This window comes from Scyliorhinus canicula, chromosome 7 (genome assembly GCF_902713615.1).
Source record: "Scyliorhinus canicula chromosome 7, sScyCan1.1, whole genome shotgun sequence".
Taxonomy (NCBI): domain Eukaryota; kingdom Metazoa; phylum Chordata; class Chondrichthyes; order Carcharhiniformes; family Scyliorhinidae; genus Scyliorhinus; species Scyliorhinus canicula.
This window is the reverse complement of record NC_052152.1, coordinates 91,442,893-91,464,779: the sequence shown is the minus strand read 5'-3', so window position 1 is coordinate 91,464,779 and position 21,887 is coordinate 91,442,893. Positions and strand designations below refer to the sequence as shown.

At 47.3% G+C, this 21,887-nt stretch overlaps 1 protein-coding gene across 7 annotated transcripts in view; it reads right to left on the bottom strand.

Moving 5' to 3' along the window:
* frmpd4 (FERM and PDZ domain containing 4) overlaps positions 1–21,887 on the bottom strand; it is a 1,288,989-nt gene that overhangs the window by 562,939 nt on the left and 704,163 nt on the right. The gene's annotated exons all lie outside the window — the stretch shown is intronic.

The following is a 21,887-nucleotide window of genomic DNA, read 5'->3' as shown; positions in this document are numbered from 1 at the left end:
TATTGTGAATAATCAGTTACAGAATTTGGTACACTGAATAAAGGTACGGTAAAGTCACCATAGTCCCAGATGACCATAGGCTGCTTTCTCGTTTTGAGGGGAGAGAGTTGACTGGTGGTGATTTAACCTGAAGATCGCCACACCTCAGGCGAGGGGCAGGATCATGGAAAACCCGTTGACTGAAAGCACTATTACAGAGCAGATAAAAGGCCATGGCACCTTACTGGGCAGTAAAAGTGCAATGGTGTGTAAATAATACTAAACAATTTTCAAAAATGACATAATAAAAGCATGCCAAAATAGCTGTTATCTTTTTCGATGTTTATTGCTGTGATCCATGCTAATATATAAATGTTGATATCCTGGTAGACTTTCGAGCACGATAAATAATCCATGGTTTCGCCTGAAACTGGCGACAAAGTTTTGTCCTCTTTTTTGGTCTCAGTTGAGATTTAGAACATAAGAACTAGGAGCAGGAATAGGCCATCTGGCCCTTCAAGCCTGCTCCACCATTCAATGAGATCATGGCTGATCTTTTGTGGACAGCTCCACTTTCCCCCCTGAACACCATAGCCCTTTATTCCTTTATTCTTCAAAAAAACTATCTTTATCTTGAAAACATTTAATGAAGGAGCCTCAACTGCTTCACTGGGCAGGGAATTCCATAGATTCACAACTCTTTGGGTGAAGAAGTTCCTACTAAACTCAGTCCAAATCTACTTCCCCTTATTTTGAGGCTGTGCCCCCTAGTTCTGCTTTCACCCGCCAGTGGAAACAACCTGCCCGCATCTATCCTAGCTATTCCTGTCATAATTTTATGTGTTTCTCTAAGATCCCCCCACATCCTTCTAAATTCCGAGTACAGTCCCAGTCTACTCAACCTCTCCTCGTAATCCAACCCCCTCAACTCTGGGGTTGGAACTAACAACATTTGGGGGACTGGTGCACAGGATTGCAAAGTGGTCAGGATAAACGCTGACAGGCTTGATAGCCTTTTCTCAACTTTTGTTTCATTTATATTCATATAATTTAAATCATATCTTTAAGATCCATTTTGTATTATAAAATAATTTAGATGAGCAAATCATGACAATTGCATTGCCCAGTATCCAGAAAATTCACATTGCGTTAGATATGCTTGAATTCTGAAATGGGTCAATGGTGGCCTGGAAAAGCATCTACTGCACCGATTATTTGTATGGGTTGAACGATCCACGTAAAATGCAGAAGACAGAGTACCTATGGAATAATGAGTGCTCAACTTATGGTGTCCACCTCAGCATGGGGAAATATCAAATAGTTTGGAAGCTTTTTCTGGAAATCTATGGTCACTCAAACGTCCTAACACAGTCGAGTAGATAATCAATACAAATCAGAACACACATCACAACTGGTCCCCAACATGGAGAAAAAAACCTATCCATTCTGAAGATATCCCCCTGATGGAGTGGGAAAGTCGCCGGAAATCTCTTTCTCAATCACTGCAATCGCCCATCCCAAGTATGCAATGCATTTGAAATTACACACATGAACAATTAGGCTGTCACTTGTAATCCTTCTGGAGATGCCATGTTGAGGACACACACCATCAAACCACCAGTGATTCCATTTTTTTCTTTTTGCAAATAACATACCTCAGAAAATCGTCAATAAAAATGTTTGGAGCTGTACATTTAGTTGTCTTGATATTTGCCAGTTTTTCTATTTCAACTTTTAATTCCTTTGTTTGTAACGGTCGTTTTCTTTGTGAAAATGCACCTTAGCACTGTTCGGTTTTTCAAATCAAGATACGAGTAAATGATATTTAAAAATGTACAAAACATGGCTTTGACATGCGCAGATAGTATAAATCAGATCATATTTTTTAAAACGCCCAAAATCTGAAAAAATGGTTCTTCAAGTAAACTACAAATAAAGTGCTCGTTCATCAGTAGGTTGAATGGTTGCATAATTACTTTATTAACTATCTTACTGTAACATACTGCAGGAGTGGAGGATAAAGTTGCAATCTAAGCTATTCTAAGGTAGAAGAAAAGATCTGGAGGGAAATGGAAATGAGCACTAGATAATCGTTTAGAGTTATGAATATAAACAAGATTAACGCATAAAACGCTCCCTGGGATATTGAGCACTAAATACACATGCAGTGTATGAATATAAGGAAAATCATCCTTTTAAGTTTTATTCTGAAGTATATTTTTCCTTTCAAAACTTGAGAAAAGGCACCATGATTATCTTGTTGGTGGTCTTGTCTGCAGCATTTACTTACTACATGTCAGCTCACAGTAACCTTTGCCCTCAAATGTTCTCCAGCTGGGGCAGCAGCTTTGCTGATTAATTGTCCTGCAAATTGGTTGACTGGAGATGCGTGTTTTGGCAGGTAGGGATGTTCGTGAGTGAGTGAGAGTCCAAGGTGTCTGATCCTTGCACCCGAGTGAACAGACGTCTTCGATGGCAGCCCAGCTGAAGAATACCAATAATTCTGTTTTATTCAGATGTCTTAGCAGAAATGAGTGAGTACTAGGAAATGACAGGCCATGCAGCTCGAATGAAGCGATTGCAAAGTACGTGTTTTGGCAAACGAACCAAGGAAAAGACTGTCAAAAAGCTTACATGAGAAAGAAATTCGAACCAACCAGGGTAATGTATAAAAGAAGAGATTTTGGCACTATGCATGATAACGCTTTAAACCCTCCCCCCGCCCCTAGAATTAGAAAGCATTGCCAAAAGCAAGTTTAACAGAATAGAAAAATGTTATCAATAATAGGGAATCTCCCACATTAGATTGATTATTGCTTGAAGCTTACCCACACCAACTCTCTTATAACCTTAATGTTTAGATGACAGTTAATTTCCTGCAGGGCACTGATTCAGAATATATTATGCATTTAAAAAAATTTTAAATGGATGTCGGAGTCACTGACAAGGCCAACATTTATTGTCCATCACTAAATGTCGTTGAAGGGCTAATTCAGAGGGCAATTGTCCATCTGAAGTCACATATAGGCCAGACTGGGTAAAGACAGCGGAATTCCTTTCCCTAAACGACATTAGTGATACAGATAGGTTTTCCTAACATTGATGGAAGTTTCACAGCTACCTTTACTGTGATGAAGTTTTGAATTTCAGAATTATTATTTTTTAAATGTTTTTATTAATGGTTTCATATTTATACAGAGCAAAGATGAGCATGAACATACACAGAAAAATATATACATCGATTCTATTCTCTTTAATTATATACATTGGTTGTGTTTCGTTATGTACATCAGTTACAATGTCTTGTTTTTCAGTAGGTGCTTTGTTTTGGTTGATCGCCTGCTTCTCCCTCCCCTTCTAGTCGTCTGGTGTGCCCTCTCCCCTTGCCGGGTCTTTTAACCTGTTCCTGTTGGAGCAGCGTGATGCTGTGTATCGTGTTATGTGTTGGGCATGGTTGGGCTCCATGCCTATTTATCCATTTTTGTTTGTGTTTGTTGTTGTTGCATGGCTTCCCTCTCCCTTCCTCTGACTTATTGGCTATTAGCTAGAAACAGGTCTTGGAACAACTGGGTGAATGACTCCCACATTTTGTGGAAGCCCTCTTCCGACCCCCAGATGGCAAATTTAATTTTCTCCCTCTGGAGGAATTCCGACATGTCGGACAGCCAATATGCAGCTTTCAGTGTTGCTGCTGGTTGTCAGCCAAGCAGGATTCTCCAGTGGGCGATTAGGGAGGCTGATGGAACCATCAATTCACCAGACACGTGTTTCCGATATGAATCTAGGCTTTAATCGACTTACTTCAGAGCCAGCCTGTTACCCGTTGATGAACTCTTAGTGAACTCAGACTGACTCTGGACAAGGGTATTTATACAGCAGCACTAGGGGGAGGAGTCATGGGCGGAGCCAAGGATAGAGCCCAGTACAAGTTCCTGAGTACTCCCAGAGCTACTCCCCCTAGTGGTAGGATAGCGTTACTGCGCTTACAAAGACAGTGTGAATTATCATAAATATATATATTACATTCACCACATTCACCCCCTGCAAAAAAAATCACGTCCGGCGGGGGTGGTGGCCTACAACGTCAGTCTGTCCGGTGGTCGAATTGTCCGCTGTGATCTGCGGAGCACCGGGGTTGCAGCCTCTTGCGGTGGCTGGATGGGTGTTATGTGCTGGGGTACGATGGCGGACTCCAGGGAGGGTTTATCCGAGCTTCATACTCTCCTGGTTCGACCGGGGACTGGGGGCGCTGGGGGCTGGCCGGCGGGGGTGTGCGGAACTGGTGGAGTGAGCTCGTGGGCTCAGGAGCGCGAGGGGGCGGCAACATGGGGTGTAGGGTAAGAGGTCCTTCTGTGGGGGTAGAGGGGGTGCTGGATCCGGCGGGTGCCAGATCCCGGAGGGATACCGTGTCCTGACGGCCGTCAGGGAACACGCCGAATGCGTACTGAGGGTTGGAGTGGAGCAGGCGCACCTTTTCAACAAGGGGGTCGGTTTTGTGCGCCCTGACGTGTTTCCTCAGAAGTACGGGGCCCGGCGTCCTCAGCCATGCCGGAAGTGAGACCCCCGTGGTAGTGCCCCTGGAAAAAATGAAGAGCCTCTCGTGAGGGGTCTGATTGGTCGCCGTGCACAAAAGGGACCTAATAGCGTGGAGTGCGTCTGGGAGGACATCCTGCCACTGGGAGATTTGGAGCTTTCTAGACCGGAGGGTCAGTAGGACGGTCTTCCAGACCGTTGCGTTCTCCCTTTCCACCTGCCCGTTCCCCCTGGGGTTGTAGCTGGTAGTCCTGCTCGAGGCAATGCCCTTGTCGAGCAGGTACTGATGCAGCTCGTCGCTCATGAAGGACCAACCCCGGTCGCTGTGTACGTAGCTGGGGAAACCAAATAGGGTGAAGATGCTATGCAGGGCCCTAATGACTGTGTGGGAGGTCATGTCGGGGCACGGGATAGCGAATGGGAAACGGGAGAACTAGTCTACGATGTTTAAAAAGTAAACGGTCTTGTTAGTTGAGGGGAATGGCCCTTTGAAATCAATCGCGAGGCGTTCAAAGGGCCTAGAAGCCTTGACCAGGTGGGCCCTGTCTGGTCTATAGAAGTGCGGTTTGCACTCCGCTCAGATCGGGCAGTCCCTGGTGACCGCTTTTACCTCCTCGTTGGAGAAAGGCAGGTTTCGGGCCCTGATGTAGTGGGCGAGCCGGGTGACCCCCGGGTGGCAGAGGTCATTGTGGATGACTTTTAGTCGGTCGATCTGTGCGCTGGCGCATGTCCCACGGGATAGGGCATCCAGAGGCTCGTTGAGCTTCCCCGGTCGATATTTGATATCATAATTGTAGGTGGAGAGTTCGATCGTCCACCTCAGAATTTTGTCGTTTTTAATTTTGCCCCTTTGCGAGTTGTCGAACATGAAGGCAACCGATCTTTGGTCGGTGATGAGGGTGAACCTCCTACCTGCGAGGTAGTGCCTCCAGTGATGGATAGCCTCCACAATGGCTTGTGCTTCTTTCTCGACTGAAGTATGTCGGAGTTCTGAAGTGGAGAGGGTTCGGGAGAAAAATGCGACTGGTCTCCCTGCCTGATTCAGAGTGGCTGCAAGAGCTACGTCTGAGGCGTCGCTCTCTACCTGAAATGGAGTGGATTCATCCACCGCCCGCATGACCGCTTTGGCGATGTCCTCCTTGATGCCGTCAAAGGCCTGGCGTGCCTCGGCTGACAGGGGAAATTGTGTGGCCCTAAAGAGTGGCCGGGCTTTGTCCGCATATTGAGGGACCCACTGGGCGTATTAGGAAAAGAAGCCCAAGTACCGTTTGAGGGCCTTGGGGCAATGGGGGAGGGGGAGTTCTAAGGGGAGGTCCGGGTCTGGGCCCAGGACTCCGTTTTCCACGACATAGCCGAGGATGGCTAGTGTGGTTGTGCGGAAAATGCATTTCTCCTTGTTGTACGTGAGATTCAGTTTCTGTGCCACCTGTAGAAAACGGTGGAGGTTGGCGTCGTGGTCTTGCTGGTCATATCCGCAGATGGTGACATTGTCCAAGTACGGAAACATGGCCCGCAGCCCGTACTGGTCTACCATTCGGTCCATTGCTCATTGGAACACCAAGACCCCATTAGTGACGCCGAACAGGACCCGGAGGAAATGGAAGAGGCGGCCATCGGCCTCGAATGCCGTGTAGTGGCGGTCCTCCGGGCGGATTGGGAGCTGGTGGTATGCAGACTTCAGATCCACCGTGGAAAAGAGCCGGTACTGGGCGATCTGGTTTACCATGTCTGCAATCCTGGGGAGGGGATACGTGTCGAGGAGCGTAAATCTATTTATGGTCTGACTATTGTCGACCACCATAGGGAATTTTTCCCCGGTCTTAATGACCACCACCTGAGCTCTCCAGGGACTATTGCTGGCCTCTATAATCCCCTCACGGACCTCTGCTCTGACAAATACCCTATCCTGCAGGCTATACCGCCTGCTGCGAGGCTGCAGATCGTGAGTGGGGGCAGGGGCCCTCCGAAGCTGAGGGTGAGGCTCTTGAGGTTTCTTTGGAAGTCTAGGCCTAATAAGAGTGGCGCGCAGAGTTCGGGCAAAACGTAGAGTTTGAATTTCGAGTAGCTAGCGCCTCGGATTGTGAGTGTCGCGGCGGTGCGCCCCTGGATCTGGACCAAATGGGAGCCTGAAGCGAGCGAGATAGTTTGCTGCACGGGGAAAACGGGGAGCGAACAGCATCTTACCAGGTCTGGATATATGAAGCTCTCCGTGCTCCCGGAGTCGAAGAGGCATGGCGTTTTGTACCCGTTGATATGGACCACTGCCATCGAGTTTCGTAGATTCTTTGGTCATGATTGGTCCAGGGTGACCGCGCTGAGTTGCAGATAGTCGGCAGCTCGATCAGCTGTGCTGGAGTGGCCCCGTGATGACTGCCCTCTGAGTTCATAGTCGAATTCGAATTCTTCCGCAGAGATGTCCGAGCGCAGAGATGCCGATCGGGCCCGTGGATTGCACGTGGCGGGCGGCGAGGAAGATGGCGTCCAAGATGGCGGCCCCCATGAGTCGCACGTGGCCGGCCGCGTGGTGGAGGTTTTCCAAGATGGCGGCCCCCATGGTATGCACATGGCTGGAGGGGGCGGAGTCGGGGCATAGGCCTCAGCGTTTTAGGCCCCGCGGGCCTGCGAGTGAGGGGAGCGATTACTTCGAGTCGCTGGGGAGTTGGAAGCTGGGGCCCTTTTAGCGAGGCACACTCTTGCGTGATGGCCTTTTCGCCCGCAGCTGCTGCAGTTCGTGTTGCGGGCCGGCCAGTGCTGCTGCGGGTACTGGTTCTGGCCGAAGAAATGGCAGGCTGGAGCAGCATTGTGGCTGGCTGGAGCAGCATAGTGGCTGGCTGGGGCAGCATGGTGGCTGGGCGGCCGCGTAGCACAGGCCTGGGGGAGTCGCTGGTCGGGGGCCCATGATTGGGTCGCGGGGGTCCGCGGGGAACGAGTTAAGGCTGCGGAAGGAGACCTCCATCGTGGTAGCAGCTTCCACAGTCATTTCTAAGTCCTGGGCCCCCTTTTCCTTCAGTCGTTGGTGCACATAGTTAGACCTGAGGCCCGCTACAAAAACATCGCGTACAGCAAGTTCCCTGTGTTCAGCCGCGGTAACAGCTTGGTAATTACAGTCATTGGACAAATTATTGAGTTCCCTTAGAAATTCGGCGAGTGATTCTGTAGGCCGCTGGCGGCGAGTGGTGAACACATGGCGAGCGTAAACTTCATTAATAGGCCTTACATAAATTTTATCGAGAACTGCTAGCGCTGCAGTATATGAACTGGCCGAGTTTAATTGCGTAGAGATTCTGTGGCTCACCCTCGCGTGCAGTAGACCTAGCTTCTGATCCTCTGTCGTTTCAGCTGTGGTCGCTTCTGCCAGGTAGGCCTTGAAGCACCGCATCCAGTGGGAGAAGATTTCTTTAGCCTCTGCATCCTACAGGTCGAGTTCCAGGCGTCCAGGCTTGAGGGCCGATTCCATAATCGATCTTTACTGTTCTTGACTCTGGACAAGGGTATTTATACAGCAGCACTAGGGGGAGGAGGCATGGGCGGAGCCAAGGGTGGAGCCCAGTACAAGTTCCTGAGTACTCCAAGAGCTACTCCCCCTAGTGGTAGGATAGCACTACTGCACTTACAAAGACAGTGTGAATTATCATATATATATATATTACATTCACCACAGAGGCAAAGCTATGTCGTCGGCCCTCCTCTCTGTAAAGCGATCTGGCTGTTCTGATACCTGAACACTACCACTCTCGGACATTGCTCCACCCTCATCCCCACCACCTTGGACATTGCCTCGAAGAAAGCTGTCCAGAACCCGACTAGTTTGGAGAAAGACCACAACATGTGGGCATGGTTTGTCGGGCCTCATGGCAGCATTCACATCTATCCTCCACCTTTGGGAAGAACCTGCTTGTTTGGGTTAAGGTTAAATGTGCTCTATGTACCACTTTCAGCTGCACTAGGTTTAGCCTTGCACATGTGGCGGTGGAGTTAACCCTGTGTAGTGCTTCACCTAGGACTCAAACCCTAGGTCTTCCTCCCACTTTTCCCTGGTCTCCAGTGTATGTATGCCCGTCCCAGTAGTCGCCCATACAGGTCTTCACAGTTCCCCCTCCTTAACATGTCCGTGTCCAGTAGGTCCTCTAACAATGAATGTTACGGTGGTCACGGGTATGTTCTTGTTTCATTTTTATGAAGTTTTTAATCTGCATATATCTTAGTTCATTTCCCCCTGTCAGCAGGAACGTCTCTGTTAGTTTCTTGAGTGATGTCAGTCTGTTGGCTGTGTAGAATCCCTAACCATCAACGTCCCCCTGTTCTGTCTCCATCTTTTGAATGTGGCATCCATTTTGGCTGGCACAAACCTGTGGTTGTTTGCAGATGGAGGCCTTAATGGACATTTCAATTGAACCAAAGTTCTGTTGTAGTTGGTTCCATGAAAGGAGTGTGGCTATCACCACTGGGCTTATAGAATCATAGAATTTACAGTGCTGAAGGAGACCAGTCGGCCTATCAAATCTGCACCAGCCCTTGGAACGAGCAGTCTACCGAAGCCCACACCTCCACCCTATCCCCATAACCCAATAACCCCACTTAACCTTTTTGGACACTAAGGGCAATTTATCATGGCCAATCCACCTAACCCACACATCTTTGGACTGTGGGAGGAATCCCACGCAGACACAAGAAGAACGTGCAGACTCCGCACAGACAGTGACCCAAGCCGGGAATCGAACCTGGGACCCTGGAGCTATGAAGCTAACCACTGTGCTACCGTGCTTGTGGAGTGCTTGTTTGGTGGGAATGGGAGCGCTGCCATGGACAGGGCCCGGAGGGAGGTCCCCGTGTAGGAGTCCTTCTCCATTCTCACCCATTCTGCATCCGGCTCCTTTATCCACCCCTTTACCCTTTCCGCTGGTCTTGCCCAGTGGTAATATTGCAGGTTTGGGAGGGCATGATCAAACGCCATGATCAATGTTTTCACTGAGTTGAAGAAGGCCTTGGTAGAGTGGGAGTGTGTCCCATCTCTGCAGATCCTTTTTAACTTCCTCTGCCAGGCTTGTCAGGTTTCACTTGTGGATCCATATCCAGTTATGGGAAATTTGGATCCCGAGGTAGCGGAATTTGTGCTGGGCCTGTTTAAATGACAGCCGCTCAAGCTCTGACCCTCCCCCTTGTGGGTTCACCGGAAAGATCTCACTTTTTCTCAGGTCGAGTGTGTAGCCGGAGAAGTTTACAAACTCTTTCAAGTGCGCCATGATTCCCTCCATGCTACTTTGTGGGTTCGAGATGTAGAGGAGCAGGTCATCCGCATAGAGCGAGACTCTGTGCTCTCTCTCATCTCCGGAACCCCTTCCAATTTTTTGCTGTCCTGAGCGCGATCGTCAGTGGTTCGATTGCTAGGGCAAACAGTAGTATGGACAGCGGGCATCCCTGCCTCGTGCCTCCGTGGAAGTATTTAGAGCTGGGAATTTCAGAATTCTTAATTGGATTCCACTAGCTGTCATGGTGGGATTTGAACCAGTGTCCTCTGAGCATTCTGACTGAACTCCTCGATTACTAGTCAAGTAATTTTTTTTAAAATTTAGAGTATCCAATTTATTTCTTCCAATTAAGGGGCAATTTTCTTTGGCCAATCCACCTACACTGCACATCTTTTGGGTTATGGGGGTGAAACCCATGCAAACACGGGGAGAATGTGCAAACTCCACATGGACAGTGACCCAGAGCCGGGATCGAACCTGGGACCTCGGCGCCGTGAGGCAACTGTGCTAACCACTTGCGCCACGGTGCTGCCCTACTAGTCAAGTAATGTTGCCACTATACACTATCTCCCATTTTATTGTTATTGTTTTAGCTTATATTTAACTACTGGTAGGGATAGGCAAAAATCAATTAGTAAGGGCCGAATAGCCTCCTTCGGCACTGAAAATTCTATGATTCTATGATAGGGCAGGTGATGAGGACACATGGTTTGCTGAAAATAATCCAGCATTTATGTCAAAAATATAATTCACATTTGGCAAATGTTGACCAGCAATAATAGATCAATGATTATGTTGATAAAGCAACAGCGTGTTGTGATTTGTTTCACTGTTGTATTTGCTGTGCTGCGTCCACTTTCAACCTTAAGAATATTATTATTCACTTGTCTTAGTGAAGGTCATTTGGACCATTAGGCAAAATCACCAGCCCAGAAGCAAATCTGAAATGCAGCCAATTTATTAATGGCCTCACTGCGCCAGGGACCAGGGTTCGATTCCAGCCTTGGGTGACTCTCTGTGTGGAGTTTGCAATTTCTCCTCATGTCTGCATGGATTTCCTCCGGGTGCTCTGGTTTCTTCCCACAATCCAAAGATGTGCAAGTTGTCACAAAGGTGGGCAATGCTAAATTACCCACGGGTGTCCAGGGATGTGCACGTTCGGTGGTGTTATAGCATTTCGTGGAGAGGGGTTGGGTATGGTGCTCTTTCAGAGAGTCAGTGCAGACTTAATGGGCCAAATGGCCCTCTTCTGTCCTGAAGGGAGTCTATGGATCCTATGGATTCTATTCGAATACCCTTGTTAAAAAGGATGCATTTTCATATGTACAGCAGACTTCAAAATGTACTTTAGATTTTGCTGTCTCAAATGTATTCTCTAATTCACCCTCAAAAGTAGGTGCAATACTTCCAACTGGCTGTTCAGTGTTAGCTCCAGGACAATTAATTGCGACACAACCTTCTTGTATCAAAGGAAGCATCTGCATCACAAAACAACATAACACACTAAAACTACAGTCATCTACAGTTGTGAATCTTGTTTGAAAAAGTCTGTTAAAATGTACATTAAAAAATATATATCGTTGCAAAGCCTATGAAACCTAGCTCAAATAATAACTCTTCAGATGTGAATTAGGGCCATTGAATTCTGGTGGCTATTTAGCTGCAGGAATAAGCAGCTTCTATTGTGATGCTGGGCGGGATTCTGTGATCCTGAGGCTAAGTGTTAACGGCGTCGGAAACGCCATCGCGTTTCGCGACGGCGTCAACGCAGCCTCAGGATCAGCAATTCTGGCCCCTACAGGGGGCCAGTACGGCACTGGAGCAGTTCACACAGCTCTAGCTGCTTATCCTGCCATCAACTGGGCACCGCGGGATCTGCGCATGCGCAGAGGCTTCCTTCAATGCGCCGGCCCCGACACAACATGGCTCAGGACTACAGGGGCCAGCGCAGAAGAAAGGCAGCCCCCAGCCAGAGAGGCCGGCCCGCCGATTGGTGGGCCCTGATTGCGGGCCAGGCCACGTCGGAGCCCCCCCCCCCCCGGGGCGAAACCCCTCCCCCCCCCTCCCCCCCGCCCCACAGGCCGCCGCCCACCCCCCCTGACCCTTCCACGCTGGCTGAGAGCAGGTGTGGACGGTGCCGGCGGGAGTCGGCTTTTTTACGACGGCCGCTCAGCCCATCCTGGGCCGAGAATCGGCGGGCTGGCCCCGTAAAGCGACCCCCGACGGGTGCCGCATCAACCACGCCGGGGATTCTCCGGCCTGGCCCCAAGCTGATAGAATCCCGGCCCCTGTTCTCACTCGATTTGCTAATTGCAAGTTAGTTTTTGTTTAAGTGTGTGCAGGTGGAGGGCATTATTTGGGGTTTCACTTGAGCACATATCAAGAGACATCTAATGAAACTATGGGGTTGGATTAGGAAGTGTAAGCTTGTAATGTCTAACTCTGTAAAGGAATGTAAGACCGAGTAAAGATCGGATCCAGCATATTCTTCAACAACTGTTCTTCATGATTAGAACATAGTCATCCTCCCTCATCCAAGTATAACTATGCAATTGTTAGCTGATCATACTCTAGATATTAGATTTACAAATAGCAACCTTACAGATCAAGACTAGACCACATGGTCCTTGAGCCTGCTCGAACATATAATAAGCTAGTGGCTGATCATCAACCTCAGCTCCTCTTTCCTGATATTACAATCCAGGATTAGATCATGAAAGTTTGGACCAATAGCTTTTCTTTTCAACATAGACAAAGTTTGATGTCCCAGGTACATACTAAGAGAATAAAGACACATGATAATCTCTTGTCCTGAGACTACATTCCCCTGGCTTCCCCCGAGGCTGCACTCTAACACTGACTCACGGGCGTAACCCTAGCTCTTCAGCTGTGCTGAGGAGACAACACTGCTCCAAAGGCTAACCTTTGTCCCGATCGCCTGCAGCACGGAATCACCAACAGTCTGCTGCCTTTTCAGCTCTCCAGAGCTTTTCCCGAGCCCTCACTACCTGGAGCTTGCCAACAGCTTCCTGCCTGGAGCCTCTTCTTTTCCTCTTCTCTCTTATGGTTTCTTTCTCTTATGGTTTTGTGAAGGGGAGGTCATGTCTCACTAACTTGATAGAGTTTTTCGAAGAGGTCACAAAGATGATTGATTCGGGTAGGGCAGTGGATGTTGTCTATATGGACTTCAGTAAGGCCTTTGACAAGGTCCCTCATGGTACACACGTACAAAAGGTGAAGTCACACGGGATCAGGGGTGAGCTGGCAAGGTGGATACAGAACTGGCTAGGTCATAGAAGGCAGAGAGTAGCAATGGAAGGGTGCTTTTCTAATTGGAGGCTGTGACTAGTGGTGTTCCGCAGGGATCAATGCTGGGACCTTTGCTGTTCGTAGTATATATAAATGATTTGGAGGAAAATGTAACTGGTCTGATTGGTAAGTTTGCAGATGACGCAAAGGTAGGTGGAATACGGATAGCGATGAGGACTGTCAGAGGATACAGCAGGATTTAGATCGTTTGGAGACTTGGGCGGCGAGATGGCAGATGGAGTTTTATCCGGAAAAATGTGAGGTAATGTATTTTGGAAGGTCTAATGCAGGTAGGGAATATACAGTGAATGGTAGAAACCTCAAGAGTATTAAAAGTCAGAGAGAAATAGGTGTATAAGTCCACAGGTCACTGAAAGGGGAAACACAGGTGGAGAAGGTAGTCAAGAATGCATACGGCATGCTTGCCTTCATTGGCTGGGGCATTGAGTATAAGGATTGGCAAGTCATGTTGCAGTTGTATAGAACCTTAGTCAGGCCACACTTGGAGTATAGAGTTCAATTCTGGTCGCCACACTACCAGAAGGATGTGGAGGCTTTAGAGAGGGTGCAGAAGAGATTTACCAGGATGTTGCCTGGTATGGAGGGTATTAGCTATGAGGAGCGGTTGAATAAACTCGGTTTGTTCTCACTGGAACGACGGAAGTTGAGGGGCGACCTGATAGCAGTCTACAAAATTATGAGGGGCATAGACAGAGTGGATAGTCAGAGGCTTTTCCCCAGGGTAGAGGGGTCAATTACTAGGGGGCATAGGTTTAAGGTGCGAGGGGCAAGGTTTAGAGGAGGTGTACGAGGCAAGTCTTTTTACACAGACGGTAGTGGGTGTCTGAAACTCGCTGCCGCAGGAGGTGGTGGAAGCAGGGACGATAGTGACATTTAAGGGGCATCTTGACAAATACATTAATAGGATGGGAATAGAATCCAGGAAGTGTAAAAGATTTTAGTTTAGACTGGCAGCATGGTCGACGCAGGCTTGGAGGGCCGAAGGGCCTGTTCCTGTGCTGTACTTTTCTTTGTTCTTTGTTCTCCGGTGGTTCCTATCAGTGGTCTCCTCTAAGTGGATCCTTCCCCTGTGGCATCCCTCTTCTGGGTCCTCTCCCTGGGTTCTTTCCCTGGATTCCCTCTCTTGGTTCTCTCCGATTGTTATTGTGCCCAAAAACAAGCTTATGAGGTAATTGTTTTTGTACCACACTGGATCCTTTAACCGACACAAACAAAACGAGAACAGAAAATGTGATACCTGTCATCCTGCCACAGACCGTGCATGCCCGAAACTCTTGGGTTTACCTGGAAATGCAGACCTTGACTTCTAGCCAAAACAAGGTAAATCCATATTTTGTATCACTGTCCTTTCCTCATATCGCTTGATTTCTTTCACAGAATCACAGAATAATATAGTGCAGAAGAAGCCCTTTGGCAGCACTTGGCCCATTGCCTTGGATGTTATGATGTGCAAAGTGCTCATCCAGGTACTTTTTAAAGGATGTGAGGCAATCCGCCTCTTCTACTCTCCCAGGCAGTGCATTCCAGAGTGTCATCACCCTCTGGGTAAAAAGTTTTTCCTCAAATCACCCCTAAATCTCACGCCCCTAACCATGATCTTGTTTCCCCTTGTAACTGACCCTTCACCTAAGGGGAATAGCTGCTCCCTCTCCACCCTTTGATGCCCTCATAATCTTGTACACCTCGATCAGGTCACCCCCCTCAGTCTTCTCTGTGCCAGCAAAAACAATTTAAGCCTACCTAATCTCTCTTGATAACTTAAATGTTCCATCCCAGGTAACGTCCTGGTGAAACGCCTCTGCACCCCCTCCAGATCAATCCCATAATGTGGCGACCAGAACTGCACACAGTACTTCAGCTGTGGCCTCACCAAAGTTCTGTACAAATCCAACACAACTTCCTTGCTTTTGTAATCTAAGCCTTGATTGATAAAGACAAGTGTCCCATATGCCTTTTTCATCACCCTATTCACCTGCCCTTCAACCTTCAGAGATCTATGGACAAACACGCCAAGGTCTCTTTGTTCCTCAGAACCTCCCAGTGTCAGGCCTTTAATTGAATACTACCTTGTCAACTTACTCCATCCAAAGTGTATCACCTCACACCTTTCAGGGTTAAATTTTTTCTGCCCATTTGACCATCCTGTCTATGTCTTCCTGTAACCCAAGACTCTCAACCTCACAGTTAGCTACCCAGCCAAACTTTGTGTCATCCACAGACTTACTGATTCTACCCCCCACTTAGTCATCTATGCCATTTATATAAATGACAAACAATAGGGGACGCAGCAACATCCCTGTGGTATGCCACTGGATATTGGCTTCCAGTCATTGAAGCAACCGTCTGACATCACTCTCTATTTCCTATAGCTAAGCCAATTTTGAATCCACCTTATCCTGTATCAAGTTACCCTGTATCCTATGCACATTATCTTCTTTATAAGTCTCCCATTTGGGGCCTTGTCAAAGGCTTTGCTGAAGTCCATCTGAACTACATCACCTGCACTACCCTCATCTACACACTTGGTTACATGCTCAAAAAAATTCAATCAAATTTGTTAGGCATGACCGTCCTCTGACAAACTCATGCTGACTATTCCTGATCAAACCTTGCCTCTCCAAGGGGAGATAGATTCCCTCCTTCAGAATTTTCTCCAATAGTTCCTACCACTGTCATGAGACTCGCTGGTCTGGAGTCCCCTGGCTTATCTCTACAATCTTTATTTAATAGTGAGACAACATTAGCTGTTCTCCAGTGCTCTGGCACCTCCCCGTAGCCAGAGAGGAATTAAAGAATTGGGTCAGAGCCCTGCAATCTCCTACTTGGCCTCCCACAGCAGCCTGGGACACAATTCATCCCGACCTGGAGATTTGTCCACTTTTAAGTCTGCGAACACCTTCAATGCCTCGTCACTCCCTGTGATAATTTGCTCAAGAACCTCACAGTCTCCCTCCCTGAGTTCTATATCTACCTCCTTATTCTGTTGGGTGAAAACAGATGTGAAGTATTCGTTCAACACCACACCAATGTCCTCTGGCTCCTCCCACAGATTTCCCCGTTGGGCCCTAATGGGCCCTATTCTTTCTCTGGTTATCCTCTTCCCATTGATATAATTATAGAATATCTTGGAATTTTCCCTACTTTTAGCAGCCAGAGCTTTCTCATGGCCGCTCTTTGCTTTCCTAATTGCTTCTTAAGCTCCAAACTGCATTTTCTGTACGCCACTACTGCCTCCGTTGAATTGCTCCCTTTGTACTTGCTAAAGACCTCTCTTTTCGTTCTCATCATATCTTGAATGTCTCTGGTTATCCATGGTTCTCTGTGCTTGTTACTCCTTCCTTATCCCAAGAGGGAACATGTTGGGCCTGTACCCTCCCCATTTATTTTTTGAATGCCCCCCACTGCTCTTCTGCAAATTTGCCCACAAGTAACTCCAGTCAATTTTGGCCAGATTATTTTCCTAAAATCTTCTCTTCCCCAATACAAAACCTTTTTTTTGCAATTGGTTTCTTTGTCCATAACAAAATTAAATTGTACTATTTTGTGGTCGCTATCGCTAAAATGCTCCCCCACCAACACATTAGTCACCTATCTGTCTTCATACACCAGAATTAGATCCAGCACTGCACCATCCCTTGTTGGACTCTCTACATATAGAGTTGAAAAGTTCTCCTGTGTACATTTTAAGAACTCAACTTCATTTAAGCCCTTAACATGATGACTATCCCAATTAATTTTGGGAAAGTTGAAATCACCTAACATAATTACCCGATTATTATTTTTACACACCTCTGCGAATTGTGCACATATTTGCTCCTCAGTTTCCATGGCTATCTGGGGATCTATAATAAACATCACACAATGTGGCTGTCCGTTTTTTATTCCTAACTTCTACCCACAAAGCGTAATTTGATGCCCCCTCCAAGATATCATCTCTCCTTACTGCAGTAACTGACTCCTTAACTGCAATGTGCCTCCCCGTCTGTCTCGCTTGAAGATTCTGTATCCCGGGATGTTGAGCTGCCAATCCTGCCCCTCCCTCAACCACGTCTCCATGATATTATATCATAATTACACGTGTCAAGCATCGTCCGTAACTCATCCATTTTACCTGGAATAATCCTGGCATTAATGTAGAGGCCATCCAGCCTTGTCTTACTCCCTTGAAACTTACTACCGCTGTATTCCCTCTGACCTGATTGCTTTTCTATGTTATACTGTGTCCCTATTCTGCTAACAGACTGTGTCCCCTCTCTCTGCCGAATTAGTTTAAACTCCTCCCAATAGCACTCACAAACTTGTCAGCAAGGATGTTAGTTCCGTTGTGGTTCAGATGACCGTCCCACTTGGACAGGTCCCACCTTCTCCAGAAATGGTCCCAATGGTTCAGGAATCAAACACCCTCGCTTCTGCACCAACTCTTAAGCCACACATTCAACTACCCTTCCTTCCTCAAGTCCCTTCAACTGCGGTGTGACCACCTCTCTAAACTGCTGTCCATGATGCTCTCAGACTAGCGGATTCTCCACAGTGTCTCCAACCACTGTTCCAGCTCTGAAACCCGAGCTTCCAGGTGTTGCAGCTGGACACACTTCCTGCACACAAGCTGGCCCCGGAGACTGCAAATGTTCCCGGATTCCCACATGGAGCAACAGTGGCAAACTATGGCTTTGAGTTCTCCTGCCATGACTAAACCCTTTAAATTTAAAACTTTAGAAAACTATTATATTTTTAAAAATAAATCAACCAAATCTTGCTGAAACAATGACTTACAAGTCAATCTAGTTTGAAAAATACCTGGCAGGACTTACTCACTAGTCAGCTGCGCTGCTTGTAAACTCCCGGCTCCTTCACACTCTTAGAAGACATGTAAGAAATGAAAGGAGCATCTCGCTCCTTCCTCACAGAACTCCCTCAGTCACAAAATTCCAACTTTAACACTCTAATGCAGCCCAAAATCAGCACAGTAAGATTGCCCACTTTTATACTGTCTGACTCTAGCCTCTGAAAACTGGTTTAAGCCAGTTAGCTAATTAAGAAGTTGCAAGTGCAAGTAGAGGCTGTAAGAATCCTATAAGACCATAAGACCATAAGACATAGGAGTGGAAGTAAGGCCATTCGGCCCATCGAGTCCACTCCGCCATTCAATCATGGCTGATGGGCATTTCAACTCCACCTCCCAGCATTCTCCCCATAGCCCTTAATTCCTCGCGACATCAAGAATTTATCTATCTCTGCCTTGAAGCCATTTAGCGTCCCGGCCTCCACTGCACTCTGCGGCAATGAATTCCACAGGCCCACCACTCTCTGGCTGAAGAAATGTCTCCGCATTTCTGTTTTGAATTTACCCCCTCTAATTCTAAGGCTGTGCCCACGGGTCCTCGACTCCTCGCCTAACGGAAACAGTTTCTTTGCGTCCATCCTTTCTAAGCCATGTATTATCTTGTAAGTTTCTATTAGATCTCCCCTTAACCTTCTGAACTCCAATGAATACAATCCCAGGAACGCCAGCCGTTCCTCATATGCTAGACCCGCCATTCCAGGGATCATCCGTGTGAATCTCCGCTGGACACGCTCCAGTGCCAGTATGTCCTTCCTGAGATGTGGGGCCCAAAACTGGACACAGTACTCCAAATGGGGCCTAACCAGAGCCTTATAAAGGCTCAGTAGCACATCGCTGCTTTTATATTCCAACCCTCTTGAGATAAATGACAACATAGCATTCGCTTTCTTAATCACGGATTCAACCTGCATGTTTACCTTTAGGGAATCCTCGACTAGCACTCCCAGATCCCTTTGTACTTTGGCATTATGAATTTTCTCACCGTTTAGAAAGTAGTCTATGCTTGGATTCTTTTTTCCAAAGTGCAAGACCTCACATTTTCTCACGTTGAAATGCATCAGCCATTTCCTGCACCACTCTCCCAAACTGTCTAGATCCTTCTGCAGCCTCCCCACTTCCTCAGCACTACCTGCCTGACCACCTAACTTCGTATCATCAGCAAACTTCGCTAGAATGCCCCCAGTCCCTTCATCCAGATCATTAATATATATGGTGAACAGCTGCGGCCCCAACACTGAACCCTGTGGGACACCGCTGGTCACCGGCTGCCATTCCGAAAAAGAACCTTTTATCCCAACTCTCTGCCTTCTGTCAGACAGCCAATCCTCAACCCATGCCAGTAGCTCACCTCGAACACCATGGGCCCTCACCTTACTCAGCAGCCTCCTGTGTGGCACCTTATCAAAGGCCTTTTGGAAATCCAGATAGACCACATCCACTGGGTTTCCCTGGTCTAACCTACTTGTCACCTCCTCAAAGAATTCTAACAGGTTCGTCAGGCACAACCTCCCCTTACTAAATCCATGTTGACTTGTTCTAATCCGACCCTGCTCTTCCAAGAAATTAGAAATCTCATCCTTAACGATCGATTCTAGAATTTTACCAACAACCGAGGTTAGGCTAATTGGCCTATAATTTTCCATCTTTTGTCTTGATCCTTTCTTGAACAAGGGGGTTACAACAGCGATCTTCCAATCGTCCGGGACTTTCCCTGACTCCAGTGATTTTTGAAAGATCTCAACCAACGCTTCCGCTATTTCTTCAGCCACCTCCCTCAGAACTCTAGGATGTAGCCCATCGGGGCCAGGAGATTTGTCAATTTTAAGACCTTTTAGCTTTTTTAGCACCATCTCTTTTGTAATGGCAACCATACTCAACTCAGCCCCCTGACCCTTTATAATTTTTGGGATATTACTAACGTCTTCCACTGTGAAGACAGACGCAAAGTACTTATTAAGTTCTCCAGCCATTTCCTCATCTCCCATCACTAGCCTTCCAGAATCAGTTTGAATTGGCCCAATGTCTACTTTGGCCTGACGTTTGTTTCTTATGTATTGAAAGAAACTTTTACTATCATTTCTTATATTACTGGCTAGCCTGCCTTCATATTTGATCCTCTCCTTCCTTATTTGTCTCTTTGTTAACCTCTGTTTGTTTTTGTAGCCTTCCCAATCTTCTGATTTCCTGGTGCTTTTGGCCACTTTATAGGATCTCTCTTTTTCTTTGATACATTTCCTGACCTCCTTTGTCAGCCATGGCTGTCTAATCCCTCCCTGGATAATCTTTCTTTTCTTGGGGATGAACCTCTATACAGTGTCCTCAATTATGCATACAAACTCCTGCCATTTTTGCTCTACTGTCTTCCCTGCTAGGGTCTGCTTCCAGTTGATTTTCACCAGTTCCTCTCTCATGCCCTCGTAATTACCTTTATTTAACTGTAACACCATTACATCCGATTTTGCCTTCTCTCTTTCAAACTGCAGACTGAACTCAACCATATTATGATCGCTGCTTCCTAAGTGTTCCCTTACTTTAAGATCTTTAATAAAGTCTGGTTCATTACATAGCACTAGGTCCAGAATAGCCTGCTCCCTTGTGGGCTCCATGACAAGCTGTTCCAAAAAGCCATCTTGTAAGCATTCCATGAATTCCTTTTCTTTGGATCCACTGGCTACATTATTTACCCAATCCACCTGCATATTGAAGTCCCCCATGATCACTGTGACCTTGCCTTTCTGACATGCCTTTTCTATTTCCCGGTACATGTTGCGCCCCTGGTCCTGACCACTGTTAGGCGGTCTGTACATAACTCCCATTATGGTTTTTTTTGCCTTTGTAGTTCCTCAATTCTACCCACACAGACTCCACATCATCCGACCCTATGTCGTTTAGTGCCATAGATTTAATTTTGTTCTTAACTAACAAGGCAACCCCACCCCCTCGGCCCACCTCCCTGTCTTTTCGATAGGTTGTATATCCTTGGATGTTTAACTGCCAGTCCTGAACCCCCTGCAGCCATGTCTCTGTGATGCCTACCACATCATAATCATTCACGATGATCTGTGCCATTAGTTCGTCTACTTTGTTACAAATGCTACGAGCATTCAGGTAAAGTGCCTTAATGTTAACTTTCTTATCAGTACAGATATTGGAAGTCCTAAGATGTCCAAAGTTATCCTTCCTTTTTGTTGCATTCCTAGTCTGCCTCAAGCTTAAATCCACCTGCCTACATGTTATCCTCCTGCGTATCTTGCCATTTAACTCCCTGCTCCCTGTCGCTTTCACTTTCCCTTCCCCCCAACTCAGAAGTTTAAAGTCCTACTGACCACCCTATTTATCCTCTTCGCTAGAACACTGGTTCCAGATCGGTTCAGGTGGAGACCGTCCCAACGGTACAGATCCCCCCGGTTCCAAAACTGATGCCAATGTCCCATGAAGTGGAATCCCTCTTTCCCACACCAATCCCTTAGCCACGTGTTTACTTCCCTAATTTTCCTATCCCTATGCCAATTGGCACGTGGCTCGGGCAGTAATCCAGAGATTATGACCCTTGAGGACCTGTACTTCAATTTTCTTCCTAGTGCTTGATAGTCCCCGAACAGGTCCTCCACCCTAGCTTTACCTATGTTGTTAGTCCCAACGTGGACCACAACAACTGGATCCTCCCCCTCCCGCTCCAGTATCCTTTCAAGCCGGTCAGAGATGTCCCGCACCCTGGCACCGGGCAGGCAACACACCATGCGAGACTCCCGATCCGGCTTGCATAGGATACTATCTGTCCCCCTAATTATAGAATCCCCTATAACAACTACTTGTCTTTTTACTTGTCTTTTTACTCCCCCCTCTTGAATGGCCTTCTGCACCATGGTACCGTGGTCAGTTGGCTCATCCTGTCCAGAGCCCCTTTCCTCATCCATACAGGGAGCAAGAGTCTCATACCTTTAAAGCTGATC